This window comes from Cebidichthys violaceus, unplaced genomic scaffold (assembly GCF_023349555.1).
Source record: "Cebidichthys violaceus isolate CVI_PGR_0920_01 unplaced genomic scaffold, fCebVio1.0.p SCAF_9, whole genome shotgun sequence".
NCBI lineage: Eukaryota > Metazoa > Chordata > Actinopteri > Perciformes > Stichaeidae > Cebidichthys > Cebidichthys violaceus.
In genome coordinates this window covers 2,255,979-2,281,161 of record NW_027176975.1, presented here as the reverse complement: position 1 = coordinate 2,281,161, position 25,183 = coordinate 2,255,979, and the positions used below count along the sequence as shown (strand labels likewise).

Here is a 25,183-nt window from a genome sequence, read left to right as displayed (position 1 = left end):
GAAGCAAGATGGCCGCACTAGTCCCATGACTGCCATCGTACTTTTAGTTAGATGCGGAAAGGTTGCAGTTTGACCTCTACTCTAGCTTAAAGTCAGGTTCCACTGAGATTTGAACTCAGATCACTGGATTCAGAGTCCAGAGTGCTAACCATTACACCATGGAACCACTATGCCCCAGAGAAATACACAGTTTTGGTAGACAGTTTCCTATTTGGCATCCGCTAGTATGCTATCTGTGCAGGGAATAGGACAAAGAAGGCATACACTGGTATCAATGACAAGGAAGCTAACAAGACACAGCAACCGCTTCAGGCTAACTTAAGAATTTTAGTAAGCTCAGCAGAGGATTTGGGAAATGGCAAGAAGAGAAATTGTTTTGAAGGACTTCCTACAAACAATGAATGAATGAATCCAGTAACATGTCTGCCAACTGTATACAGACACATGGTAAGATTACACAGGTTGATAATGTAGAGGCTTACAAATGCTGCAGTTGCAGTAGTAGCAGACTATTTTGTCAAATGCCTGCTCCTTAACATACAAAGCATTGCTGACCTTTTTTTCACAATATCAAGTAACAAGCAACGGAACCAGTGAAAAACAGTTGCTGTAAAAAGTGGGATTCAAACCCACGCCTCCAGTGGAGACTGCGACCTGAACGCAGCGCCTTGGACCGCTCGGCCATCCTGACTGGAAACAGCTCTAAATTCAATGGAATTTATCATAGATATCATAACATATGACTTTGAAAACATCATGAGACCTGAAGCAAGATGGCCGCACTAGTCCCATGACTGCCATCGTACTTTTAGTTAGATGTGGAAAGGTTGCAGTTTGACCTCTACTCTAGCTTAAAGTCAGGTTCCACTGAGATTTCTACTCAGACACTGGATTCAGAGTCCAGAGTGCTAACCATTACACCATGGAACCACTATGCCCCAGAGAAATACACAGTTTTGGTAGACAGTTTCCTATTTGGCATCCGCTAGTATGCTATCTGTGCAGGGAATAGGACAAAGAAGGCATACACTGGTACCAATGACAAGGAAGCTAACAAGACACAGCAACCACTTCAGGCTAACTTAAGAATTTTAGTAAGCTCAGCAGAGGATTTGGGAAATGGCAAGGACTTCCTACAAACAATGAATGAATGAATCCAGTAACATGTCTGCCAACTGTATACAGACACATGGTAAGATTACACAGGTTGATAATGTAGAGGCTTACAAATGCAGCAGACTATTTTGTCAAATGCCTGCTCCTTAACATACAAAGCATTGCTGACCTTTTTTTCCACAATGTCATGTAACAGGCAGCGGAACCAGTGAAAGACAGTTGCTGTCAGAAGTGGGATTCGAAACCACGCCTCCAGTGGAGACTGCGACCTGAACGCAGCGCCTTGGACCGCTCGGCCATCCTGACTGGAAACAACTCTAAATTCAATGGAATTTATCATAGATATCATAACATATGACTTTGAAAACAACATGAGACCTGAAGCAAGATGGCCGCACTAGTCCCATGACTGCCATCGTACTTTTAGTTAGATGCGGAAAGGTTGCAGTTTGACCTTTACTCTAGCTTAAAGTCAGGTTCCACTGAGATTTCAACTCAGACACTGGATTCAGAGTCCAGAGTGCTAACCATTACACCATGGAACCACTATGCCCCAGAGAAATACACAGTTTTGGTAGACAGTTTCCTATTTGGCATCCGCTAGTATGCTATCTGTGCAGGGAATAGGACAAAGAAGGCATACACTGGTATCAATGACAAGGAAGCTAACAAGACACAGCAACCGCTTCAGGCTAACTTAAGAATTTTAGTAAGCTCAGCAGAGGATTTGGGAAATGGCAAGTCGAGAAATTGTTTTGAAGGACTTCCTACAAACAATGAATCCATTAACATGTCTGCCAACTGTATACAGACACATGGTAAGATTACACAGGTTGATAATGTAGAGGCTTACAAATGCTGCTGTTGCAGTAGTGGAGTATGTTGTCAAATGCCTGCTCCTTAACATACAAAGCATTGCTGACCTTTTTTTCCACAATGTCATGTAACAGGCAACGGAACCAGTGAAAGACAGTTGCTGTCAGAAGTGGGATTCGAACCCACGCCTCCAGTGGCGACTGCGACCTGAACGCAGCGCCTTGGACCTCTCGGCCATCCTGACTGGAAACAACTCTAAATTCAATGGATTTTATCATAGATATCATAATATATGACATTGAAAACATCATGAGACTTGAAGCAAGATGGCCGCACCAGTCCCAGGACTGCCATCGTACTTTTAGTTAGATGCGGAAAGGTTGCAGTTTGACCTTTACTCTAGCTTAAAGTCAGGTTCCACTGAGATTTCTACTCAGACACTGGATTCAGAGTCCAGAGTGCTAACCATTACACCATGGAACCACTATGCCCCAGAGAAATACACAGTTTTGGTAGACAGTTTCCTATTTGGCATCCGCTAGTATGCGATCTGTGCAGGGAATAGGACAAAGAAGGCATACACTGGTACCAATGACAAGGAAGCTAACAAGACACAGCAACCGCTTCAGGCTAACTTAAGAATTTTAGTAAGCTCAGCAGAGGATTTGGGAAATGGCAAGGACTTCCTACAAACAATGAATGAATGAATCCAGTAACATGTCTGCCAACTGTATACAGACACATGGTAAGATTACACAGGTTGATAATGTAGAGGCTTACAAATGCTGCAGTTGCAGTAGTAGCAGACTATTTTGTCAAATGCCTGCTCCTTAACATACAAAGCATTGCTGACCTTTTTTCACAATATCAAGTAACAGGCAACGGAACCAGTGAAAAACAGTTGCTGTCAGAAGTGGGATTCAAACCCACGCCTCCAGTGGAGACTGCGACCTGAACGCAGCGCCTTGGACCGCTCGGCCATCCTGACTGGAAACAGCTCTAAATTCAATGGAATTTATCATAGATATCATAACATATGACTTTGAAAACAACATGAGACCTGAAGCAAGATGGCCGCACTAGTCCCATGACTGCCATCGTACTTTTAGTTAGATGCGGAAAGGTTGCAGTTTGACCTCTACTCTAGCTTAAAGTCAGGTTCCACTGAGATTTGAACTCAGATCACTGGATTCAGAGTCCAGAGTGCTAACCATTACACCATGGAACCACTATGCCCCAGAGAAATACACAGTTTTGGTAGACAGTTTCCTATTTGGCATCCGCTAGTATGCTATCTGTGCAGGGAATAGGACAAAGAAGGCATACACTGGTACCAATGACAAGGAAGCTAACAAGACACAGCAACCGCTTCAGGCTAACTTAAGAATTTTAGTAAGCTCAGCAGAGGATTTGGGAAATGGCAAGGACTTCCTACAAACAATGAATGAATGAATCCAGTAACATGTCTGCCAACTGTATACAGACACATGGTAAGATTACACAGGTTGATAATGTAGAGGCTTACAAATGCTGCAGTTGCAGTAGTAGCAGACTATTTTGTCAAATGCCTGCTCCTTAACATACAAAGCATTGCTGACCTTTTTTTCACAATATCAAGTAACAGGCAACGGAACCAGTGAAAAACAGTTGCTGTCAGAAGTGGGATTCGAACCCACGCCTCCAGTGGAGACTGCGACCTGAACGCAGCGCCTTGGAACGCTCGGCCATCCTGACTGGAAACAACTCTAAATTCAATGGAATTTATCATAGATATCATAACATATGACTTTGAAAGCATCATGTGACCTGATGCAAGATGGCCGCACCAGTCCCATGACTGCCATCGTACTTTTAGTTAGATGCGGAAGGGTTGCAGTTTGACCTCTACTCTAGCTTAAAGTCAGGTTCCACTGAGATTTGAACTCAGATCACTGGATTCAGAGTCCAGAGTGCTAACCTTTACACCATGGAACCACTATGCCCCAGAGAAATACACAGTTTTGGTAGACAGTTTCCTATTTGGCATCCGCTAGTATGCTATCTGTGCAGGGAATAGGACAAAGAAGGCATACACTGGTATCAATGACAAGGAAGCTAACAAGACACAGCAACCGCTTCAGGCTAACTTAATAATTTTAGTAAGCTCAGCAGAGGATTTGGGAAATGGCAAGTCGAGAAATTGTTTTGAAGGACTTCCTACAAACAATGAATCCAATAACATGTCTGCCAACTGTATACAGACACATGGTAAGATTACACAGGTTGATAATGTAGAGGCTTACAAATGCTGCTGTTGGAGTAGTAGTGGAGTATTTTGTCAAATGCCTGCTCCTTAACATACAAAGCATTGCTGACCTTTTTTTCCACAATGTCATGTAACAGAACCAGTGAAAGACAGTTGCTGTCAGAAGTGGGATTAGAACCCACGCCTCCAGTGGAGACTGCGACCTGAACGCAGCGCCTTGGACCGCTCGGCCATCCTGACTGGAAACAACTCTAAATTCAATGGAATTTATCATAGATATCATAACATATGACTTTGAAAACATCATGAGACCTGAAACAAGATGGCCGCACCAGTCCCATGACTGCCATCGTACTTTTAGTTAGATGCGGAAAGGTTGCAGTTTGACCTCTACTCTAGCTTAAAGTCAGGTTCCACTGAGATTTGAACTCAGATCACTGGATTCAGAGTCCAGCGTGCTAACCATTACACCATGGAACCACTATGCCCCAGAGAATTACACAGTTTTGGTAGACAGTTTCTTATATGGGCATCCGCTAGTATGCTATCTGTGCAGGGAATAGGACAAAGAAGGCATACACTGGTACCAATGACAAGGAAGCTAACAAGACACAGCAACCGCTTCAGGCTAACTTAAGAATTTTAGTAAGCTCAGCAGAGGATTTGGGAAATGGCAAGGACTTCCTACAAACAATGAATGAATGAATCCAGTAACATGTCTGCCAACTGTATACAGACACATGGTAAGATTACACAGGTTGATAATGTAGAGGCTTACAAATGCTGCAGTTGCAGTAGTAGCAGACTATTTTGTCAAATGCCTGCTCCTTAACATACAAAGCATTGCTGACCTTTCTTTCACAATATCAAGTAACAGGCAACAGAACCAGTGAAAAACAGTTGCTGTCAGAAGTGGGATTCGAACCCACGCCTCCAGTGGAGACTGCGACCTGAACGCAGCGCCTTGGACCGCTCGGCCATCCTGACTGGAAACAACTCTAAATTCAATGGAATTTGTCATAGATATCATAACATATGACTTTGAAAACATCATGAGACCTGAAGCAAGATGGCCGCACTAGTCCCATGACTTCCATCGTACTTTTAGTTAGATGCGGAAAGGTTGCAGTTTGACCTCTACTCTAGCTTAAAGTCAGGTTCCACTGAGATTTGAACTGAGATCACTGGATTCAGAGTCCAGAGTGCTAACCATTACACCATGGAACCACTATGCCCCAGAGAAATACACAGTTTTGGTAGACAGTTTCCTATTTGGCATCCGCTAGTATGCTATCTGTGCAGGGAATAGGACAAAGAAGGCATACACTGGTACCAATGACAAGGAAGCTAACAAGACACAGCAACCGCTTCAGGCTAACTTAAGAATTTTAGTAAGCTCAGCAGAGGATTTGGGAAATGGCAAGGACTTCCTACAAACAATGAATGAATGAATCCAGTAACATGTCTGCCAACTGTATACAGACACATGGTAAGATTACACAGGTTGATAATGTAGAGGCTTACAAATGCTGCAGTTGCAGTAGTAGCAGACTATTTTGTCAAATGCCTGCTCCTTAACATACAAAGCATTGCTGACCTTTCTTTCACAATATCAAGTAACAGGCAACAGAACCAGTGAAAAACAGTTGCTGTCAGAAGTGGGATTCGAACCCACGCCTCCAGTGGAGACTGCGACCTGAACGCAGCGCCTTGGACCGCTCGGCCATCCTGACTGGAAACAACTCTAAATTCAATGGAATTTGTCATAGATATCATAACATATGACTTTGAAAACATCATGAGACCTGAAGCAAGATGGCCGCACTAGTCCCATGACTTCCATCGTACTTTTAGTTAGATGCGGAAAGGTTGCAGTTTGACCTCTACTCTAGCTTAAAGTCAGGTTCCACTGAGATTTGAACTCAGATCACTGGATTCAGAGTCCAGAGTGCTAACCATTACACCATGGAACCACTATGCCCCAGAGAAATACACAGTTTTGGTAGACAGTTTCCTATTTGGCATCCGCTAGTATGCTATCTGTGCAGGGAATAGGACAAAGAAGGCATACACTGGTACCAATGACAAGGAAGCTAACAAGACACAGCAACCGCTTCAGGCTAACTTAAGAATTTTAGTAAGCTCAGCAGAGGATTTGGGAAATGGCAAGGACTTCCTACAAACAATGAATGAATGAATCCAGTAACATGTCTGCCAACTGTATACAGACACATGGTAAGATTACACAGGTTGATAATGTAGAGGCTTACAAATGCTGCAGTTGCAGTAGTAGCAGACTATTTTGTCAAATGCCTGCTCCTTAACATACAAAGCATTGCTGACCTTTCTTTCACAATATCAAGTAACAGGCAACAGAACCAGTGAAAAACAGTTGCTGTCAGAAGTGGGATTCGAACCCACGCCTCCAGTGGAGACTGCGACCTGAACGCAGCGCCTTGGACCGCTCGGCCATCCTGACTGGAAACAACTCTAAATTCAATGGAATTTGTCATAGATATCATAACATATGACTTTGAAAACATCATGAGACCTGAAGCAAGATGGCCGCACTAGTCCCATGACTTCCATCGTACTTTTAGTTAGATGCGGAAAGGTTGCAGTTTGACCTCTACTCTAGCTTAAAGTCAGGTTCCACTGAGATTTGAACTCAGATCACTGGATTCAGAGTCCAGAGTGCTAACCATTACACCATGGAACCACTATGCCCCAGAGAAATACACAGTTTTGGTAGACAGTTTCCTATTTGGCATCCGCTAGTATGCTATCTGTGCAGGGAATAGGACAAAGAAGGCATACACTGGTACCAATGACAAGGAAGCTAACAAGACACAGCAACCGCTTCAGGCTAACCTAAGAATTTTAGTAAGCTCAGCAGAGGATTTGGGAAATGGCAAGGACTTCCTACAAACAATGAATGAATGAATCCAGTAACATGTCTGCCAACTGTATACAGACACATGGTAAGATTACACAGGTTGATAATGTAGAGGCTTACAAATGCTGCAGTTGCAGTAGTAGCAGACTATTTTGTCAAATGCCTGCTCCTTAACATACAAAGCATTGCTGACCTTTTTTTCACAATATCAAGTAACAGGCAACGGAACCAGTGAAAAACAGTTGCTGTCAGAAGTTGGATTCGAACCCACGCCTCCAGTGGAGACTGCGACCTGAACGCAGCGCCTTGGACCGCTCGGCCATCCTGACTGGAAACAACCCTAAATTCAATGGAATTTATCATAGATATCATAATATATGACATTGAAAACATCATGAGACTTGAAGCAAGACGGCCGCACTAGTCCCATGACTGCCATCGTACTTTTAGTTAGATGCGGAAAGGTTGCAGTTTGACCTCTACTCTAGCTTAAAGTCAGGTTCCACTGAGATTTGAACTCAGATCACTGGATTCAGAGTCCAGAGTGCTAACCATTACACCATGGAACCACTATGCCCCAGAGAAATACACAGTTTTGGTAGACAGTTTCCTATTTGGCATCCGCTAGTATGCTATCTGTGCAGGGAATAGGACAAAGAAGGCATACACTGGTACCAATGACAAGGAAGCTAACAAGACACAGCAACCGCTTCAGGCTAACTTAAGAATTTAAGTAAGCTCAGCAGAGGATTTGGGAAATGGCAAGTCGAGAAATTGTTTTGAAGGACTTCCTACAAACAATGAATCCAGTAACATGTCTGCCAACTGTATACAGACACATGTTAAGATTACACAGGTTGATAATGTAGAGGCTTACAAATGCTGCAGTTGCAGTAGTAGCAGACTATTTTGTCAAATGCCTGCTCCTTAACATACAAAGCATTGCTGACCTTTTTTTTCACAATATCAAGTAACAGGCAACGGAACCAGTGAAAGACAGTTGCTGTCAGAAGTGGGATTCAAACCCACGCCTCCAGTGGAGACTGCGACCTGAACGCAGCGCCTTGGACCGCTCGGCCATCCTGACTGGAAACAACTCTAAATTCAATGGAATTTATCATAGATATCATAATATATGACCTTGAAAACATCATGAGACTTGAAGCAAGATGGCCGCACCAGTCCCAGAACTGCCATCGTACTTTTAGTTAGATGCGGAAAGGTTGCTGTTTGACCTTTACTCTAGCTTAAAGTCAGGTTCCACTGAGATTTCTACTCAGATCACTGGATTCAGAGTCCAGCGTGCTAACCATTACACTATGGAACCACTATGCCCCAGAGAATTACACAGTTTTGGTAGACAGTTTCTTATATGGGCATCCGCTAGTATGCTTTCTGTGCAGGGAATAGGACAAAGAAGGCATACACTGGTACCAATGACAAGGAAGCTAACAAGACACAGCAACCGCTTCAGGCTAACTTAAGAATTTTAGTAAGCTCAGCAGAGGATTTTTGAAATGGCAAGGACTTCCACAAACAATGAATGAATGAATCCAGTAACATGTCTGCCAACTGTATACAGACACATGGTAAGATTACACAGGTTGATAATGTAGAGGCTTACAAATGCTGCAGTTGCAGTAGTAGCAGACTATTTTGTCAAATGCCTGCTCCTTAACATACAAAGCATTGCTGACCTTTTTTTCACAATATCAAGTAACAGAACCAGGGAAAAACAGTTGCTGTCAGAAGTGGGATTCGAACCCACGCCTCCAGTGGAGACTGCGACCTGAACGCAGCGCCTTGGACCGCTCGGCCATCCTGACTGGAAACAACCCTAAATTCAATGGAATTTATCATAGATATCATAATATATGACATTGAAAACATCATGAGACTTGAAGCAAGATGGCCGCACCAGTCCCATGACTGCCATCGTACTTTTAGTTAGATGCGGAAAGGTTGCAGTTTGACCTCTACTCTAGCTTAAAGTCAGGTTCCACTGAGATTTGAACTCAGATCACTGGATTCAGAGTCCAGAGTGCTAACCATTACACCATGGAACCACTATGACCCAGAGAAATACACAGTTTTAGTAGACAGTTTCCTATTTGGCATCCGCTAGTATGCTATCTGTGCAGGGAATAGGACAAAGAAGGCATACACTGGTACCAATGACAAGGAAGCTAACAAGACACAGCAACCGCTTCAGGCTAACTTAAGAATTTTAGTAAGCTCAGCAGAGGATTTGGGAAATGGCAAGGACTTCCTACAAACAATGAATGAATGAATCCAGTAACATGTCTGCCAACTGTATACAGACACATGGTAAGATTACACAGGTTGATAATGTAGAGGCTTACAAATGCTGCAGTTGCAGTAGTAGCAGACTATTTTGTCAAATGCCTGCTCCTTAACATACAAAGCATTGCTGACCTTTCTTTCACAATATCAAGTAACAGGCAACAGAACCAGTGAAAAACAGTTGCTGTCAGAAGTGGGATTCGAACCCACGCCTCCAGTGGAGACTGCGACCTGAACGCAGCGCCTTGGACCGCTCGGCCATCCTGACTGGAAACAACTCTAAATTCAATGGAATTTGTCATAGATATCATAACATATGACTTTGAAAACATCATGAGACCTGAAGCAAGATGGCCGCACTAGTCCCATGACTTCCATCGTACTTTTAGTTAGATGCGGAAAGGTTGCAGTTTGACCTCTACTCTAGCTTAAAGTCAGGTTCCACTGAGATTTGAACTCAGATCACTGGATTCAGAGTCCAGAGTGCTAACCATTACACCATGGAACCACTATGCCCCAGAGAAATACACAGTTTTGGTAGACAGTTTCCTATTTGGCATCCGCTAGTATGCTATCTGTGCAGGGAATAGGACAAAGAAGGCATACACTGGTACCAATGACAAGGAAGCTAACAAGACACAGCAACCGCTTCAGGCTAACCTAAGAATTTTAGTAAGCTCAGCAGAGGATTTGGGAAATGGCAAGGACTTCCTACAAACAATGAATGAATGAATCCAGTAACATGTCTGCCAACTGTATACAGACACATGGTAAGATTACACAGGTTGATAATGTAGAGGCTTACAAATGCTGCAGTTGCAGTAGTAGCAGACTATTTTGTCAAATGCCTGCTCCTTAACATACAAAGCATTGCTGACCTTTTTTTCACAATATCAAGTAACAGGCAACGGAACCAGTGAAAAACAGTTGCTGTCAGAAGTTGGATTCGAACCCACGCCTCCAGTGGAGACTGCGACCTGAACGCAGCGCCTTGGACCGCTCGGCCATCCTGACTGGAAACAACCCTAAATTCAATGGAATTTATCATAGATATCATAATATATGACATTGAAAACATCATGAGACTTGAAGCAAGACGGCCGCACTAGTCCCATGACTGCCATCGTACTTTTAGTTAGATGCGGAAAGGTTGCAGTTTGACCTCTACTCTAGCTTAAAGTCAGGTTCCACTGAGATTTGAACTCAGATCACTGGATTCAGAGTCCAGAGTGCTAACCATTACACCATGGAACCACTATGCCCCAGAGAAATACACAGTTTTGGTAGACAGTTTCCTATTTGGCATCCGCTAGTATGCTATCTGTGCAGGGAATAGGACAAAGAAGGCATACACTGGTACCAATGACAAGGAAGCTAACAAGACACAGCAACCGCTTCAGGCTAACTTAAGAATTTAAGTAAGCTCAGCAGAGGATTTGGGAAATGGCAAGTCGAGAAATTGTTTTGAAGGACTTCCTACAAACAATGAATCCAGTAACATGTCTGCCAACTGTATACAGACACATGTTAAGATTACACAGGTTGATAATGTAGAGGCTTACAAATGCTGCAGTTGCAGTAGTAGCAGACTATTTTGTCAAATGCCTGCTCCTTAACATACAAAGCATTGCTGACCTTTTTTTCACAATATCAAGTAACAGGCAACGGAACCAGTGAAAGACAGTTGCTGTCAGAAGTGGGATTCAAACCCACGCCTCCAGTGGAGACTGCGACCTGAACGCAGCGCCTTGGACCGCTCGGCCATCCTGACTGGAAACAACTCTAAATTCAATGGAATTTATCATAGATATCATAATATATGACCTTGAAAACATCATGAGACTTGAAGCAAGATGGCCGCACCAGTCCCAGAACTGCCATCGTACTTTTAGTTAGATGCGGAAAGGTTGCTGTTTGACCTTTACTCTAGCTTAAAGTCAGGTTCCACTGAGATTTCTACTCAGATCACTGGATTCAGAGTCCAGCGTGCTAACCATTACACTATGGAACCACTATGCCCCAGAGAATTACACAGTTTTGGTAGACAGTTTCTTATATGGGCATCCGCTAGTATGCTTTCTGTGCAGGGAATAGGACAAAGAAGGCATACACTGGTACCAATGACAAGGAAGCTAACAAGACACAGCAACCGCTTCAGGCTAACTTAAGAATTTTAGTAAGCTCAGCAGAGGATTTTTGAAATGGCAAGGACTTCCACAAACAATGAATGAATGAATCCAGTAACATGTCTGCCAACTGTATACAGACACATGGTAAGATTACACAGGTTGATAATGTAGAGGCTTACAAATGCTGCAGTTGCAGTAGTAGCAGACTATTTTGTCAAATGCCTGCTCCTTAACATACAAAGCATTGCTGACCTTTTTTTCACAATATCAAGTAACAGAACCAGGGAAAAACAGTTGCTGTCAGAAGTGGGATTCGAACCCACGCCTCCAGTGGAGACTGCGACCTGAACGCAGCGCCTTGGACCGCTCGGCCATCCTGACTGGAAACAACCCTAAATTCAATGGAATTTATCATAGATATCATAATATATGACATTGAAAACATCATGAGACTTGAAGCAAGATGGCCGCACCAGTCCCATGACTGCCATCGTACTTTTAGTTAGATGCGGAAAGGTTGCAGTTTGACCTCTACTCTAGCTTAAAGTCAGGTTCCACTGAGATTTGAACTCAGATCACTGGATTCAGAGTCCAGAGTGCTAACCATTACACCATGGAACCACTATGACCCAGAGAAATACACAGTTTTAGTAGACAGTTTCCTATTTGGCATCCGCTAGTATGCTATCTGTGCAGGGAATAGGACAAAGAAGGCATACACTGGTACCAATGACAAGGAAGCTAACAAGACACAGCAACCGCTTCAGGCTAACTTAAGAATTTTAGTAAGCTCAGCAGAGGATTTGGGAAATGGCAAGGACTTCCTACAAACAATGAATGAATGAATCCAGTAACATGTCTGCCAACTGTATACAGACACATGGTAAGATTACACAGGTTGATAATGTAGAGGCTTACAAATGCTGCAGTTGCAGTAGTAGCAGACTATTTTGTCAAATGCCTGCTCCTTAACATACAAAGCATTGCTGACCTTTCTTTCACAATATCAAGTAACAGGCAACAGAACCAGTGAAAAACAGTTGCTGTCAGAAGTGGGATTCGAACCCACGCCTCCAGTGGAGACTGCGACCTGAACGCAGCGCCTTGGACCGCTCGGCCATCCTGACTGGAAACAACTCTAAATTCAATGGAATTTGTCATAGATATCATAACATATGACTTTGAAAACATCATGAGACCTGAAGCAAGATGGCCGCACTAGTCCCATGACTTCCATCGTACTTTTAGTTAGATGCGGAAAGGTTGCAGTTTGACCTCTACTCTAGCTTAAAGTCAGGTTCCACTGAGATTTGAACTCAGATCACTGGATTCAGAGTCCAGAGTGCTAACCATTACACCATGGAACCACTATGCCCCAGAGAAATACACAGTTTTGGTAGACAGTTTCCTATTTGGCATCCGCTAGTATGCTATCTGTGCAGGGAATAGGACAAAGAAGGCATACACTGGTACCAATGACAAGGAAGCTAACAAGACACAGCAACCGCTTCAGGCTAACTTAAGAATTTTAGTAAGCTCAGCAGAGGATTTGGGAAATGGCAAGGACTTCCTACAAACAATGAATGAATGAATCCAGTAACATGTCTGCCAACTGTATACAGACACATGGTAAGATTACACAGGTTGATAATGTAGAGGCTTACAAATGCTGCAGTTGCAGTAGTAGCAGACTATTTTGTCAAATGCCTGCTCCTTAACATACAAAGCATTGCTGACCTTTTTTTCACAATATCAAGTAACAGGCAACGGAACCAGTGAAAAACAGTTGCTGTCAGAAGTTGGATTCGAACCCACGCCTCCAGTGGAGACTGCGACCTGAACGCAGCGCCTTGGACCGCTCGGCCATCCTGACTGGAAACAACCCTAAATTCAATGGAATTTATCATAGATATCATAATATATGACATTGAAAACATCATGAGACTTGAAGCAAGACGGCCGCACTAGTCCCATGACTGCCATCGTACTTTTAGTTAGATGCGGAAAGGTTGCAGTTTGACCTCTACTCTAGCTTAAAGTCAGGTTCCACTGAGATTTGAACTCAGATCACTGGATTCAGAGTCCAGAGTGCTAACCATTACACCATGGAACCACTATGCCCCAGAGAAATACACAGTTTTGGTAGACAGTTTCCTATTTGGCATCCGCTAGTATGCTATCTGTGCAGGGAATAGGACAAAGAAGGCATACACTGGTACCAATGACAAGGAAGCTAACAAGACACAGCAACCGCTTCAGGCTAACTTAAGAATTTAAGTAAGCTCAGCAGAGGATTTGGGAAATGGCAAGTCGAGAAATTGTTTTGAAGGACTTCCTACAAACAATGAATCCAGTAACATGTCTGCCAACTGTATACAGACACATGGTAAGATTACACAGGTTGATAATGTAGAGGCTTACAAATGCTGCTGTTGCAGTAGTAGTGGAGGTTTTTGTCAAATACCTGCTACTTAACATACAAAGCATTGCTGAGCTGTCCTTTCTTTCACAATATCATGTAACAGCCAACGGAACCAGTGAAAAACAGTTGCTGTCAGAAGTGGGATTCAAACCCACGCCTCCAGTGGAGACTGCGACCTGAACGCAGCGCCTTGGACCGCTCGGCCATCCTGACTGGAAACAACCCTAAATTCAATGGAATTTATCATAGATATCATAATATATGACATTGAAAACATCATGAGACTTGAAGCAAGATGGCCGCACCAGTCCCATGACTGCCATCGTACTTTTAGTTAGATGCGGAAAGGTTGCAGTTTGACCTCTACTCTAGCTTAAAGTCAGGTTCCAATGAGATTTGAACTCAGATCACTGGATTCAGAGTCCAGAGTGCTAACCATTACACCATGGAACCACTATGCCCCAGAGAAATACACAGTTTTGGTAGACAGTTTCCTATTTGGCATCCGCTAGTATGCTATCTGTGCAGGGAATAGGACAAAGAAGGCATACACTGGTACCAATGACAAGGAAGCTAACAAGACACAGCAACCGCTTCAGGCTAACTTAAGAATTTTAGTAAGCTCAGCAGAGGATTTGGGAAATGGCAAGTCGAGAAATTCTTTTGAAGGACTTCCTACAAACAATGAATCCAGTAACATGTCTGCCAACTGTATACAGACACATGTTAAGATTACACAGGTTGATAATGTAGAGGCTTACAAATGCTGCAGTTGCAGTAGTAGCAGACTATTTTGTCAAATGCCTGCTCCTTAACATACAAAGCATTGCTGACCTTTTTTTCACAATATCAAGTAACAGGCAACGGAACCAGTGAAAGACAGTTGCTGTCAGAAGTGGGATTCGAACCCACGCCTCCAGTGGAGACTGCGACCTGAACGCAGCGCCTTGGACCGCTCGGCCATCCTGACTGGAAACAACCCTAAATTCAATGGAATTTATCATAGATATCATAATATATGACATTGAAAACATCATGAGACTTGAAGCAAGACGGCCGCACTAGTCCCATGACTGCCATCGTACTTTTAGTTAGATGTGGAAAGGTTGCAGTTTGACCTCTACTCTAGCTTAAAGTCAGGTTCCACTGAGATTTGAACTCAGATCACTGGATTCAGAGTCCAGAGTGCTAACCATTACACCATGGAACCACTATGCCCCAGAGAAATACACAGTTTTGGTAGACAGTTTCCTATTTGGCATCCGCTAGTATGCTATCTGTGCAGGGAATAGGACAAAGAAGGCATACACTGGTACCAATGACAAGGAAGCTAACAAGACACAGCAACCGCTTCAGGCTAACTTAAGAATTTAAGTAAGCTCAGCAGAGGATTTGGGAAATGGCAAGTCGAGAAATTGTTTTGAAGGACTTCCTACAAACAATGAATCCAGTAACATGTCTGCCAACTGTATACAGACACATGGTAAGATTACACAGGTTGATAATGTAGAGGCTTACAAATGCTGCTGTTGCAGTAGTAGTGGAGGTTTTTGTCAAATGCCTGCTACTTAACATACAAAGCATTGCTGAGCTGTCCTTTCTTTCACAATATCATGTAACAGCCAACGGAACCAGTGAAGAACAGTTGCTGTCAGAAGTGGGATTCAAACCCACGCCTCCAGTGGAGACTGCGACCTGAACGCAGCGCCTTGGACCGCTCGGCCATCCTGACTGGAAACAACCCTAAATTCAATGGAATTTATCATAGATATCATAATATATGACATTGAAAACATCATGAGACTTGAAGCAAGATGGCCGCACCAGTCCCATGACTGCCATCGTACTTTTAGTTAGATGCGGAAAGGTTGCAGTTTGACCTCTACTCTAGCTTAAAGTCAGGTTCCAATGAGATTTGAACTCAGATCACTGGATTCAGAGTCCAGAGTGCTAACCATTACACCATGGAACCACTATGCCCCAGAGAAATACACAGTTTTGGTAGACAGTTTCCTATTTGGCATCCGCTAGTATGCTATCTGTGCAGGGAATAGGACAAAGAAGGCATACACTGGTACCAATGACAAGGAAGCTAACAAGACACAGCAACCGCTTCAGGCTAACTTAAGAATTTTAGTAAGCTCAGCAGAGGATTTGGGAAATGGCAAGTCGAGAAATTCTTTTGAAGGACTTCCTACAAACAATGAATCCAGTAACATGTCTGCCAACTGTATACAGATACATGTTAAGATTACACAGGTTGATAATGTAGAGGCTTACAAATGCTGCTGTTGCAGTAGTAGCAGACTATTTTGTCAAATGCCTGCTCCTTAACATACAAAGCATTGCTGACCTTTTTTTCACAATATCAAGTAACAGGCAACGGAACCAGTGAAAGACAGTTGCTGTCAGAAGTGGGATTCGAACCCACGCCTCCAGTGGAGACTGCGACCTGAACGCAGCGCCTTGGACCGCTCGGCCATCCTGACTGGAAACAACTCTAAATTCAATGGAATTTATCATAGATATCATAATATATGACCTTGAAAACATCATGAGACTTGAAGCAAGATGGCCGCACCAGTCCCAGAACTGCCATCGTACTTTTAGTTAGATGCGGAAAGGTTGCTGTTTGACCTTTACTCTAGCTTAAAGTCAGGTTCCACTGAGATTTCTACTCAGATCACTGGATTCAGAGTCCAGCGTGCTAACCATTACACTATGGAACCACTATGCCCCAGAGAATTACACAGTTTTGGTAGACAGTTTTTTATATGGGCATCCGCTAGTATGCTATCTGTGCAGGGAATAGGACAAAGAAGGCATACACTGGTACCAATGACAAGGAAGCTAACAAGACACAGCAACCGCTTCAGGCTAACTTAAGAATTTTAGTAAGCTCAGCAGAGGATTTGGGAAATGGCAACTCGAGAAATTCTTTTGAAGGACTTCCTACAAACAATGAATCCAGTAACATGTCTGCCAACTGTATACAGACACATGTTAAGATTACACAGGTTGATAATGTAGAGGCTTACAAATGCTGCAGTTGCAGTAGTAGCAGACTATTTTGTCAAATGCCTGCTCCTTAACATACAAAGCATTGCTGACCTTTTTTTCACAATATCAAGTAACAGGCAACGGAACCAGTGAAAAACAGTTGCTGTCAGAAGTTGGATTCGAACCCACGCCTCCAGTGGAGACTGCGACCTGAACGCAGCGCCTTGGACCGCTCGGCCATCCTGACTGGAAACAACCCTAAATTCAATGGAATTTATCATAGATATCATAATATATGACATTGAAAACATCATGAGACTTGAAGCAAGACGGCCGCACTAGTCCCATGACTGCCATCGTACTTTTAGTTAGATGCGGAAAGGTTGCAGTTTGACCTCTACTCTAGCTTAAAGTCAGGTTCCACTGAGATTTGAACTCAGATCACTGGATTCAGAGTCCAGAGTGCTAACCATTACACCATGGAACCACTATGCCCCAGAGAAATACACAGTTTTGGTAGACAGTTTCCTATTTGGCATCCGCTAGTATGCTATCTGTGCAGGGAATAGGACAAAGAAGGCATACACTGGTACCAATGACAAGGAAGCTAACAAGACACAGCAACCGCTTCAGGCTAACTTAAGAATTTAAGTAAGCTCAGCAGAGGATTTGGGAAATGGCAAGTCGAGAAATTGTTTTGAAGGACTTCCTACAAACAATGAATCCAGTAACATGTCTGCCAACTGTATACAGACACATGGTAAGATTACACAGGTTGATAATGTAGAGGCTTACAAATGCTGCTGTTGCAGTAGTAGTGGAGGTTTTTGTCAAATGCCTGCTACTTAACATACAAAGCATTGCTGAGCTGTCCTTTCTTTCACAATATCATGTAACAGCCAACGGAACCAGTGAAAAACAGTTGCTGTCAGAAGTGGGATTCAAACCCACGCCTCCAGTGGAGACTGCGACCTGAACGCAGCGCCTTGGACCGCTCGGCCATCCTGACTGGAAACAACCCTAAATTCAATGGAATTTATCATAGATATCATAATATATGACATTGAAAACATCATGAGACTTGAAGCAAGATGGCCGCACCAGTCCCATGACTGCCATCGTACTTTTAGTTAGATGCGGAAAGGTTGCAGTTTGACCTCTACTCTAGCTTAAAGTCAGGTTCCAATGAGATTTGAACTCAGATCACTGGATTCAGAGTCCAGAGTGCTAACCATTACACCATGGAACCACTATGCCCCAGAGAAATACACAGTTTTGGTAGACAGTTTCCTATTTGGCATCCGCTAGTATGCTATCTGTGCAGGGAATAGGACAAAGAAGGCATACACTGGTACCAATGACAAGGAAGCTAACAAGACACAGCAACCGCTTCAGGCTAACTTAAGAATTTTAGTAAGCTCAGCAGAGGATTTGGGAAATGGCAAGTCGAGAAATTCTTTTGAAGGACTTCCTACAAACAATGAATCCAGTAACATGTCTGCCAACTGTATACAGACACATGTTAAGATTACACAGGTTGATAATGTAGAGGCTTACAAATGCTGCAGTTGCAGTAGTAGCAGACTATTTTGTCAAATGCCTGCTCCTTAACATACAAAGCATTGCTGACCTTTTTTTCACAATATCAAGTAACAGGCAACGGAACCAGTGAAAGACAGTTGCTGTCAGAAGTGGGATTCGAACCCACGCCTCCAGTGGAGACTGCGACCTGAACGCAGCGCCTTGGACCGCTCGGCCATCCTGACTGGAAACAACCCTAAATTCAATGGAATTTATCATAGATATCATAATATATGACATTGAAAACATCATGAGACTTGAAGCAAGATGGCCGCACCAGTCCCAGAACTGCCATCGTACTTTTAGTTAGATGCGGAAAGGTTGCTGTTTGACCTTTACTCTAGCTTAAAGTCAGGTTCCACTGAGATTTCTACTCAGATCACTGGATTCAGAGTCCAGCGTGCTAACCATTACACTATGGAACCACTATGCCCCAGAGAATTACACAGTTTTGGTAGACAGTTTTTTATATGGGCATCCGCTAGTATGCTATCTGTGCAGGGAATAGGACAAAGAAGGCATACACTGGTACCAATGACAAGGAAGCTAACAAGACACAGCAACCGCTTCAGGCTAACTTAAGAATTTTAGTAAGCTCAGCAGAGGATTTGGGAAATGGCAAGGACTTCCTACAAACAATGAATGAATGAATCCAGTAACATGTCTGCCAACTGTATACAGACACATGGTAAGATTACACAGGTTGATAATGTAGAGGCTTACAAATGCTGCAGTTGCAGTAGTAGCAGACTATTTTGTCAAATGCCTGCTCCTTAACATACAAAGCATTGCTGACCTTTCTTTCACAATATCAAGTAACAGGCAACAGAACCAGTGAAAAACAGTTGCTGTCAGAAGTGGGATTCGAACCCACGCCTCCAGTGGAGACTGCGACCTGAACGCAGCGCCTTGGACCGCTCGGCCATCCTGACTGGAAACAACTCTAAATTCAATGGAATTTGTCATAGATATCATAACATATGACTTTGAAAACATCATGAGACCTGAAGCAAGATGGCCGCACTAGTCCCATGACTTCCATCGTACTTTTAGTTAGATGCGGAAAGGTTGCAGTTTGACCTCTACTCTAGCTTAAAGTCAGGTTCCACTGAGATTTGAACTCAGATCACTGGATTCAGAGTCCAGAGTGCTAACCATTACACCATGGAACCACTATGCCCCAGAGAAATACACAGTTTTGGTAGACAGTTTCCTATTTGGCATCCGCTAGTATGCTATCTGTGCAGGGAATAGGACAAAGAAGGCATACACTGGTACCAATGACAAGGAAGCTAACAAGACACAGCAACCGCTTCAGGCTAACTTAAGAATTTTAGTAAGCTCAGCAGAGGATTTGGGAAATGGCAAGGACTTCCTACAAACAATGAATGAATGAATCCAGTAACATGTCTGCCAACTGTATACAGACACATGGTAAGATTACACAGGTTGATAATGTAGAGGCTTACAAATGCTGCAGTTGCAGTAGTAGCAGACTATTTTGTCAAATGCCTGCTCCTTAACATACAAAGCATTGCTGACCTTTTTTTCACAATATCAAGTAACAGGCAACGGAACCAGTGAAAAACAGTTGCTGTCAGAAGTTGGATTCGAACCCACGCCTCCAGTGGAGACTGCGACCTGAACGCAGCGCCTTGGACCGCTCGGCCATCCTGACTGGAAACAACCCTAAATTCAATGGAATTTATCATAGATATCATAATATATGACATTGAAAACATCATGAGACTTGAAGCAAGACGGCCGCACTAGTCCCATGACTGCCATCGTACTTTTAGTTAGATGCGGAAAGGTTGCAGTTTGACCTCTACTCTAGCTTAAAGTCAGGTTCCACTGAGATTTGAACTCAGATCACTGGATTCAGAGTCCAGAGTGCTAACCATTACACCATGGAACCACTATGCCCCAGAGAAATACACAGTTTTGGTAGACAGTTTCCTATTTGGCATCCGCTAGTATGCTATCTGTGCAGGGAATAGGACAAAGAAGGCATACACTGGTACCAATGACAAGGAAGCTAACAAGACACAGCAACCGCTTCAGGCTAACTTAAGAATTTAAGTAAGCTCAGCAGAGGATTTGGGAAATGGCAAGTCGAGAAATTGTTTTGAAGGACTTCCTACAAACAATGAATCCAGTAACATGTCTGCCAACTGTATACAGACACATGGTAAGATTACACAGGTTGATAATGTAGAGGCTTACAAATGCTGCTGTTGCAGTAGTAGTGGAGGTTTTTGTCAAATGCCTGCTACTTAACATACAAAGCATTGCTGAGCTGTCCTTTCTTTCACAATATCATGTAACAGCCAACGGAACCAGTGAAAAACAGTTGCTGTCAGAAGTGGGATTCAAACCCACGCCTCCAGTGGAGACTGCGACCTGAACGCAGCGCCTTGGACCGCTCGGCCATCCTGACTGGAAACAACCCTAAATTCAATGGAATTTATCATAGATATCATAATATATGACATTGAAAACATCATGAGACTTGAAGCAAGATGGCCGCACCAGTCCCATGACTGCCATCGTACTTTTAGTTAGATGCGGAAAGGTTGCAGTTTGACCTCTACTCTAGCTTAAAGTCAGGTTCCAATGAGATTTGAACTCAGATCACTGGATTCAGAGTCCAGAGTGCTAACCATTACACCATGGAACCACTATGCCCCAGAGAAATACACAGTTTTGGTAGACAGTTTCCTATTTGGCATCCGCTAGTATGCTATCTGTGCAGGGAATAGGACAAAGAAGGCATACACTGGTACCAATGACAAGGAAGCTAACAAGACACAGCAACCGCTTCAGGCTAACTTAAGAATTTTAGTAAGCTCAGCAGAGGATTTGGGAAATGGCAAGTCGAGAAATTCTTTTGAAGGACTTCCTACAAACAATGAATCCAGTAACATGTCTGCCAACTGTATACAGACACATGTTAAGATTACACAGGTTGATAATGTAGAGGCTTACAAATGCTGCAGTTGCAGTAGTAGCAGACTATTTTGTCAAATGCCTGCTCCTTAACATACAAAGCATTGCTGACCTTTTTTTCACAATATCAAGTAACAGGCAACGGAACCAGTGAAAGACAGTTGCTGTCAGAAGTGGGATTCGAACCCACGCCTCCAGTGGAGACTGCGACCTGAACGCAGCGCCTTGGACCGCTCGGCCATCCTGACTGGAAACAACTCTAAATTCAATGGAATTTATCATAGATATCATAATATATGACCTTGAAAACATCATGAGACTTGAAGCAAGATGGCCGCACCAGTCCCAGAACTGCCATCGTACTTTTAGTTAGATGCGGAAAGGTTGCTGTTTGACCTTTACTCTAGCTTAAAGTCAGGTTCCACTGAGATTTCTACTCAGATCACTGGATTCAGAGTCCAGCGTGCTAACCATTACACTATGGAACCACTATGCCCCAGAGAATTACACAGTTTTGGTAGACAGTTTCTTATATGGGCATCCGCTAGTATGCTTTCTGTGCAGGGAATAGGACAAAGAAGGCATACACTGGTACCAATGACAAGGAAGCTAACAAGACACAGCAACCGCTTCAGGCTAACTTAAGAATTTTAGTAAGCTCAGCAGAGGATTTTTGAAATGGCAAGGACTTCCACAAACAATGAATGAATGAATCCAGTAACATGTCTGCCAACTGTATACAGACACATGGTAAGATTACACAGGTTGATAATGTAGAGGCTTACAAATGCTGCAGTTGCAGTAGTAGCAGACTATTTTGTCAAATGCCTGCTCCTTAACATACAAAGCATTGCTGACCTTTTTTTCACAATATCAAGTAACAGAACCAGGGAAAAACAGTTGCTGTCAGAAGTGGGATTCGAACCCACGCCTCCAGTGGAGACTGCGACCTGAACGCAGCGCCTTGGACCGCTCGGCCATCCTGACTGGAAGCAACCCTAAATTCAATGGAATTTATCATAGATATCATAATATATGACATTGAAAACATCATGAGACTTGAAGCAAGATGGCCGCACCAGTCCCATGACTGCCATCGTACTTTTAGTTAGATGTGGAAAGGTTGCAGTTTGACCTCTACTCTAGCTTAAAGTCAGGTTCCACTGAGATTTGAACTCAGATCACTGGATTCAGAGTCCAGAGTGCTAACCATTACACCATGGAACCACTATGCCCCAGAGAAATACACAGTTTTGGTAGACAGTTTCCTATTTGGCATCCGCTAGTATGCTATCTGTGCAGGGAATAGGACAAAGAAGGCATACACTGGTACCAATGACAAGGAAGCTAACAAGACACAGCAACCGCTTCAGGCTAACTTAAGAATTTTAGTAAGCTCAGCAGAGGATTTGGGAAATGGCAAGGACTTCCTACAAACAATGAATGAATGAATCCAGTAACATGTCTGCCAACTGTATACAGACACATGGTAAGATTACACAGGTTGATAATGTAGAGGCTTACAAATGCTGCAGTTGCAGTAGTAGCAGACTATTTTGTCAAATGCCTGCTCCTTAACATACAAAGCATTGCTGACCTTTTTTTCACAATATCAAGTAACAGGCAACGGAACCAGTGAAAAACAGTTGCTGTCAGAAGTTGGATTCGAACCCACGCCTCCAGTGGAGACTGCGACCTGAACGCAGCGCCTTGGACCGCTCGGCCATCCTGACTGGAAACAACCCTAAATTCAATGGAATTTATCATAGATATCATAATATATGACATTGAAAACATCATGAGACTTGAAGCAAGACGGCCGCACTAGTCCCATGACTGCCATCGTACTTTTAGTTAGATGCGGAAAGGTTGCAGTTTGACCTCTACTCTAGCTTAAAGTCAGGTTCCACTGAGATTTCTACTCAGATCACTGGATTCAGAGTCCAGCGTGCTAACCATTACACTATGGAACCACTATGCCCCAGAGAATTACACAGTTTTGGTAGACAGTTTTTTATATGGGCATCCGCTAGTATGCTATCTGTGCAGGGAATAGGACAAAGAAGGCATACACTGGTACCAATGACAAGGAAGCTAACAAGACACAGCAACCGCTTCAGGCTAACTTAAGAATTTTAGTAAGCTCAGCAGAGGATTTGGGAAATGGCAAGGACTTCCTACAAACAATGAATGAATGAATCCAGTAACATGTCTGCCAACTGTATACAGACACATGGTAAGATTACACAGGTTGATAATGTAGAGGCTTACAAATGCTGCAGTTGCAGTAGTAGCAGACTATTTTGTCAAATGCCTGCTCCTTAACATACAAAGCATTGCTGACCTTTCTTTCACAATATCAAGTAACAGGCAACAGAACCAGTGAAAAACAGTTGCTGTCAGAAGTGGGATTCGAACCCACGCCTCCAGTGGAGACTGCGACCTGAACGCAGCGCCTTGGACCGCTCGGCCATCCTGACTGGAAACAACTCTAAATTCAATGGAATTTGTCATAGATATCATAACATATGACTTTGAAAACATCATGAGACCTGAAGCAAGATGGCCGCACTAGTCCCATGACTTCCATCGTACTTTTAGTTAGATGCGGAAAGGTTGCAGTTTGACCTCTACTCTAGCTTAAAGTCAGGTTCCACTGAGATTTGAACTCAGATCACTGGATTCAGAGTCCAGAGTGCTAACCATTACACCATGGAACCACTATGCCCCAGAGAAATACACAGTTTTGGTAGACAGTTTCCTATTTGGCATCCGCTAGTATGCTATCTGTGCAGGGAATAGGACAAAGAAGGCATACACTGGTACCAATGACAAGGAAGCTAACAAGACACAGCAACCGCTTCAGGCTAACTTAAGAATTTTAGTAAGCTCAGCAGAGGATTTGGGAAATGGCAAGGACTTCCTACAAACAATGAATGAATGAATCCAGTAACATGTCTGCCAACTGTATACAGACACATGGTAAGATTACACAGGTTGATAATGTAGAGGCTTACAAATGCTGCAGTTGCAGTAGTAGCAGACTATTTTGTCAAATGCCTGCTCCTTAACATACAAAGCATTGCTGACCTTTTTTTCACAATATCAAGTAACAGGCAACGGAACCAGTGAAAAACAGTTGCTGTCAGAAGTTGGATTCGAACCCACGCCTCCAGTGGAGACTGCGACCTGAACGCAGCGCCTTGGACCGCTCGGCCATCCTGACTGGAAACAACCCTAAATTCAATGGAATTTATCATAGATATCATAATATATGACATTGAAAACATCATGAGACTTGAAGCAAGACGGCCGCACTAGTCCCATGACTGCCATCGTACTTTTAGTTAGATGCGGAAAGGTTGCAGTTTGACCTCTACTCTAGCTTAAAGTCAGGTTCCACTGAGATTTGAACTCAGATCACTGGATTCAGAGTCCAGAGTGCTAACCATTACACCATGGAACCACTATGCCCCAGAGAAATACACAGTTTTGGTAGACAGTTTCCTATTTGGCATCCGCTAGTATGCTATCTGTGCAGGGAATAGGACAAAGAAGGCATACACTGGTACCAATGACAAGGAAGCTAACAAGACACAGCAACCGCTTCAGGCTAACTTAAGAATTTAAGTAAGCTCAGCAGAGGATTTGGGAAATGGCAAGTCGAGAAATTGTTTTGAAGGACTTCCTACAAACAATGAATCCAGTAACATGTCTGCCAACTG

At 43.2% G+C, this 25,183-nt stretch overlaps 46 non-coding genes across 46 annotated transcripts; all 46 read right to left on the bottom strand.

The window, feature by feature from the left end:
• Positions 1-94: 94 nt before the first annotated feature.
• trnaq-cug (transfer RNA glutamine (anticodon CUG)) lies at positions 95-166 on the bottom strand. Its single transcript has one exon. It is a non-coding gene; the product is annotated as a tRNA-Gln (tRNA).
• Positions 167-1,590: 1,424 nt separating this feature from the next.
• Positions 1,591-1,661, bottom strand: trnaq-cug (transfer RNA glutamine (anticodon CUG)). The gene has a single exon. It is a non-coding gene; the product is annotated as a tRNA-Gln (tRNA).
• A 1,176-nt stretch (positions 1,662-2,837) lies between these two features.
• trnal-cag (transfer RNA leucine (anticodon CAG)) lies at positions 2,838-2,920 on the bottom strand. Its single transcript has one exon. It is a non-coding gene; the product is annotated as a tRNA-Leu (tRNA).
• Positions 2,921-3,088: 168 nt separating this feature from the next.
• Positions 3,089-3,160, bottom strand: trnaq-cug (transfer RNA glutamine (anticodon CUG)). Its single transcript has one exon. It is a non-coding gene; the product is annotated as a tRNA-Gln (tRNA).
• A 674-nt stretch (positions 3,161-3,834) lies between these two features.
• Positions 3,835-3,906, bottom strand: trnaq-cug (transfer RNA glutamine (anticodon CUG)). Its single transcript has one exon. It is a non-coding gene; the product is annotated as a tRNA-Gln (tRNA).
• A 679-nt stretch (positions 3,907-4,585) lies between these two features.
• Positions 4,586-4,657, bottom strand: trnaq-cug (transfer RNA glutamine (anticodon CUG)). The gene has a single exon. It is a non-coding gene; the product is annotated as a tRNA-Gln (tRNA).
• A 424-nt stretch (positions 4,658-5,081) lies between these two features.
• Positions 5,082-5,164, bottom strand: trnal-cag (transfer RNA leucine (anticodon CAG)). The gene has a single exon. It is a non-coding gene; the product is annotated as a tRNA-Leu (tRNA).
• A 663-nt stretch (positions 5,165-5,827) lies between these two features.
• trnal-cag (transfer RNA leucine (anticodon CAG)) lies at positions 5,828-5,910 on the bottom strand. Its single transcript has one exon. It is a non-coding gene; the product is annotated as a tRNA-Leu (tRNA).
• A 168-nt stretch (positions 5,911-6,078) lies between these two features.
• Positions 6,079-6,150, bottom strand: trnaq-cug (transfer RNA glutamine (anticodon CUG)). The gene has a single exon. It is a non-coding gene; the product is annotated as a tRNA-Gln (tRNA).
• Positions 6,151-6,573: 423 nt separating this feature from the next.
• Positions 6,574-6,656, bottom strand: trnal-cag (transfer RNA leucine (anticodon CAG)). Its single transcript has one exon. It is a non-coding gene; the product is annotated as a tRNA-Leu (tRNA).
• Positions 6,657-6,824: 168 nt separating this feature from the next.
• On the bottom strand, positions 6,825-6,896 carry trnaq-cug (transfer RNA glutamine (anticodon CUG)). Its single transcript has one exon. It is a non-coding gene; the product is annotated as a tRNA-Gln (tRNA).
• A 674-nt stretch (positions 6,897-7,570) lies between these two features.
• On the bottom strand, positions 7,571-7,642 carry trnaq-cug (transfer RNA glutamine (anticodon CUG)). Its single transcript has one exon. It is a non-coding gene; the product is annotated as a tRNA-Gln (tRNA).
• Positions 7,643-8,077: 435 nt separating this feature from the next.
• Positions 8,078-8,160, bottom strand: trnal-cag (transfer RNA leucine (anticodon CAG)). Its single transcript has one exon. It is a non-coding gene; the product is annotated as a tRNA-Leu (tRNA).
• Positions 8,161-8,816: 656 nt separating this feature from the next.
• Positions 8,817-8,899, bottom strand: trnal-cag (transfer RNA leucine (anticodon CAG)). The gene has a single exon. It is a non-coding gene; the product is annotated as a tRNA-Leu (tRNA).
• A 168-nt stretch (positions 8,900-9,067) lies between these two features.
• trnaq-cug (transfer RNA glutamine (anticodon CUG)) lies at positions 9,068-9,139 on the bottom strand. The gene has a single exon. It is a non-coding gene; the product is annotated as a tRNA-Gln (tRNA).
• A 423-nt stretch (positions 9,140-9,562) lies between these two features.
• Positions 9,563-9,645, bottom strand: trnal-cag (transfer RNA leucine (anticodon CAG)). The gene has a single exon. It is a non-coding gene; the product is annotated as a tRNA-Leu (tRNA).
• Positions 9,646-9,813: 168 nt separating this feature from the next.
• trnaq-cug (transfer RNA glutamine (anticodon CUG)) lies at positions 9,814-9,885 on the bottom strand. The gene has a single exon. It is a non-coding gene; the product is annotated as a tRNA-Gln (tRNA).
• A 674-nt stretch (positions 9,886-10,559) lies between these two features.
• Positions 10,560-10,631, bottom strand: trnaq-cug (transfer RNA glutamine (anticodon CUG)). The gene has a single exon. It is a non-coding gene; the product is annotated as a tRNA-Gln (tRNA).
• Positions 10,632-11,065: 434 nt separating this feature from the next.
• Positions 11,066-11,148, bottom strand: trnal-cag (transfer RNA leucine (anticodon CAG)). Its single transcript has one exon. It is a non-coding gene; the product is annotated as a tRNA-Leu (tRNA).
• Positions 11,149-11,804: 656 nt separating this feature from the next.
• Positions 11,805-11,887, bottom strand: trnal-cag (transfer RNA leucine (anticodon CAG)). The gene has a single exon. It is a non-coding gene; the product is annotated as a tRNA-Leu (tRNA).
• Positions 11,888-12,055: 168 nt separating this feature from the next.
• trnaq-cug (transfer RNA glutamine (anticodon CUG)) lies at positions 12,056-12,127 on the bottom strand. Its single transcript has one exon. It is a non-coding gene; the product is annotated as a tRNA-Gln (tRNA).
• Positions 12,128-12,550: 423 nt separating this feature from the next.
• trnal-cag (transfer RNA leucine (anticodon CAG)) lies at positions 12,551-12,633 on the bottom strand. The gene has a single exon. It is a non-coding gene; the product is annotated as a tRNA-Leu (tRNA).
• A 168-nt stretch (positions 12,634-12,801) lies between these two features.
• Positions 12,802-12,873, bottom strand: trnaq-cug (transfer RNA glutamine (anticodon CUG)). Its single transcript has one exon. It is a non-coding gene; the product is annotated as a tRNA-Gln (tRNA).
• A 674-nt stretch (positions 12,874-13,547) lies between these two features.
• Positions 13,548-13,619, bottom strand: trnaq-cug (transfer RNA glutamine (anticodon CUG)). The gene has a single exon. It is a non-coding gene; the product is annotated as a tRNA-Gln (tRNA).
• A 439-nt stretch (positions 13,620-14,058) lies between these two features.
• trnal-cag (transfer RNA leucine (anticodon CAG)) lies at positions 14,059-14,141 on the bottom strand. Its single transcript has one exon. It is a non-coding gene; the product is annotated as a tRNA-Leu (tRNA).
• Positions 14,142-14,309: 168 nt separating this feature from the next.
• On the bottom strand, positions 14,310-14,381 carry trnaq-cug (transfer RNA glutamine (anticodon CUG)). The gene has a single exon. It is a non-coding gene; the product is annotated as a tRNA-Gln (tRNA).
• A 434-nt stretch (positions 14,382-14,815) lies between these two features.
• trnal-cag (transfer RNA leucine (anticodon CAG)) lies at positions 14,816-14,898 on the bottom strand. The gene has a single exon. It is a non-coding gene; the product is annotated as a tRNA-Leu (tRNA).
• Positions 14,899-15,066: 168 nt separating this feature from the next.
• On the bottom strand, positions 15,067-15,138 carry trnaq-cug (transfer RNA glutamine (anticodon CUG)). Its single transcript has one exon. It is a non-coding gene; the product is annotated as a tRNA-Gln (tRNA).
• Positions 15,139-15,577: 439 nt separating this feature from the next.
• On the bottom strand, positions 15,578-15,660 carry trnal-cag (transfer RNA leucine (anticodon CAG)). The gene has a single exon. It is a non-coding gene; the product is annotated as a tRNA-Leu (tRNA).
• Positions 15,661-15,828: 168 nt separating this feature from the next.
• Positions 15,829-15,900, bottom strand: trnaq-cug (transfer RNA glutamine (anticodon CUG)). Its single transcript has one exon. It is a non-coding gene; the product is annotated as a tRNA-Gln (tRNA).
• A 434-nt stretch (positions 15,901-16,334) lies between these two features.
• On the bottom strand, positions 16,335-16,417 carry trnal-cag (transfer RNA leucine (anticodon CAG)). Its single transcript has one exon. It is a non-coding gene; the product is annotated as a tRNA-Leu (tRNA).
• Positions 16,418-17,343: 926 nt separating this feature from the next.
• trnaq-cug (transfer RNA glutamine (anticodon CUG)) lies at positions 17,344-17,415 on the bottom strand. The gene has a single exon. It is a non-coding gene; the product is annotated as a tRNA-Gln (tRNA).
• A 439-nt stretch (positions 17,416-17,854) lies between these two features.
• On the bottom strand, positions 17,855-17,937 carry trnal-cag (transfer RNA leucine (anticodon CAG)). Its single transcript has one exon. It is a non-coding gene; the product is annotated as a tRNA-Leu (tRNA).
• A 168-nt stretch (positions 17,938-18,105) lies between these two features.
• On the bottom strand, positions 18,106-18,177 carry trnaq-cug (transfer RNA glutamine (anticodon CUG)). The gene has a single exon. It is a non-coding gene; the product is annotated as a tRNA-Gln (tRNA).
• Positions 18,178-18,611: 434 nt separating this feature from the next.
• On the bottom strand, positions 18,612-18,694 carry trnal-cag (transfer RNA leucine (anticodon CAG)). The gene has a single exon. It is a non-coding gene; the product is annotated as a tRNA-Leu (tRNA).
• Positions 18,695-19,358: 664 nt separating this feature from the next.
• trnal-cag (transfer RNA leucine (anticodon CAG)) lies at positions 19,359-19,441 on the bottom strand. Its single transcript has one exon. It is a non-coding gene; the product is annotated as a tRNA-Leu (tRNA).
• A 168-nt stretch (positions 19,442-19,609) lies between these two features.
• trnaq-cug (transfer RNA glutamine (anticodon CUG)) lies at positions 19,610-19,681 on the bottom strand. Its single transcript has one exon. It is a non-coding gene; the product is annotated as a tRNA-Gln (tRNA).
• Positions 19,682-20,355: 674 nt separating this feature from the next.
• On the bottom strand, positions 20,356-20,427 carry trnaq-cug (transfer RNA glutamine (anticodon CUG)). Its single transcript has one exon. It is a non-coding gene; the product is annotated as a tRNA-Gln (tRNA).
• A 439-nt stretch (positions 20,428-20,866) lies between these two features.
• Positions 20,867-20,949, bottom strand: trnal-cag (transfer RNA leucine (anticodon CAG)). The gene has a single exon. It is a non-coding gene; the product is annotated as a tRNA-Leu (tRNA).
• A 168-nt stretch (positions 20,950-21,117) lies between these two features.
• Positions 21,118-21,189, bottom strand: trnaq-cug (transfer RNA glutamine (anticodon CUG)). The gene has a single exon. It is a non-coding gene; the product is annotated as a tRNA-Gln (tRNA).
• Positions 21,190-21,623: 434 nt separating this feature from the next.
• On the bottom strand, positions 21,624-21,706 carry trnal-cag (transfer RNA leucine (anticodon CAG)). The gene has a single exon. It is a non-coding gene; the product is annotated as a tRNA-Leu (tRNA).
• A 656-nt stretch (positions 21,707-22,362) lies between these two features.
• On the bottom strand, positions 22,363-22,445 carry trnal-cag (transfer RNA leucine (anticodon CAG)). Its single transcript has one exon. It is a non-coding gene; the product is annotated as a tRNA-Leu (tRNA).
• A 168-nt stretch (positions 22,446-22,613) lies between these two features.
• On the bottom strand, positions 22,614-22,685 carry trnaq-cug (transfer RNA glutamine (anticodon CUG)). The gene has a single exon. It is a non-coding gene; the product is annotated as a tRNA-Gln (tRNA).
• A 1,170-nt stretch (positions 22,686-23,855) lies between these two features.
• Positions 23,856-23,938, bottom strand: trnal-cag (transfer RNA leucine (anticodon CAG)). Its single transcript has one exon. It is a non-coding gene; the product is annotated as a tRNA-Leu (tRNA).
• A 168-nt stretch (positions 23,939-24,106) lies between these two features.
• trnaq-cug (transfer RNA glutamine (anticodon CUG)) lies at positions 24,107-24,178 on the bottom strand. Its single transcript has one exon. It is a non-coding gene; the product is annotated as a tRNA-Gln (tRNA).
• A 674-nt stretch (positions 24,179-24,852) lies between these two features.
• On the bottom strand, positions 24,853-24,924 carry trnaq-cug (transfer RNA glutamine (anticodon CUG)). The gene has a single exon. It is a non-coding gene; the product is annotated as a tRNA-Gln (tRNA).
• Positions 24,925-25,183: the final 259 nt, after the last annotated feature.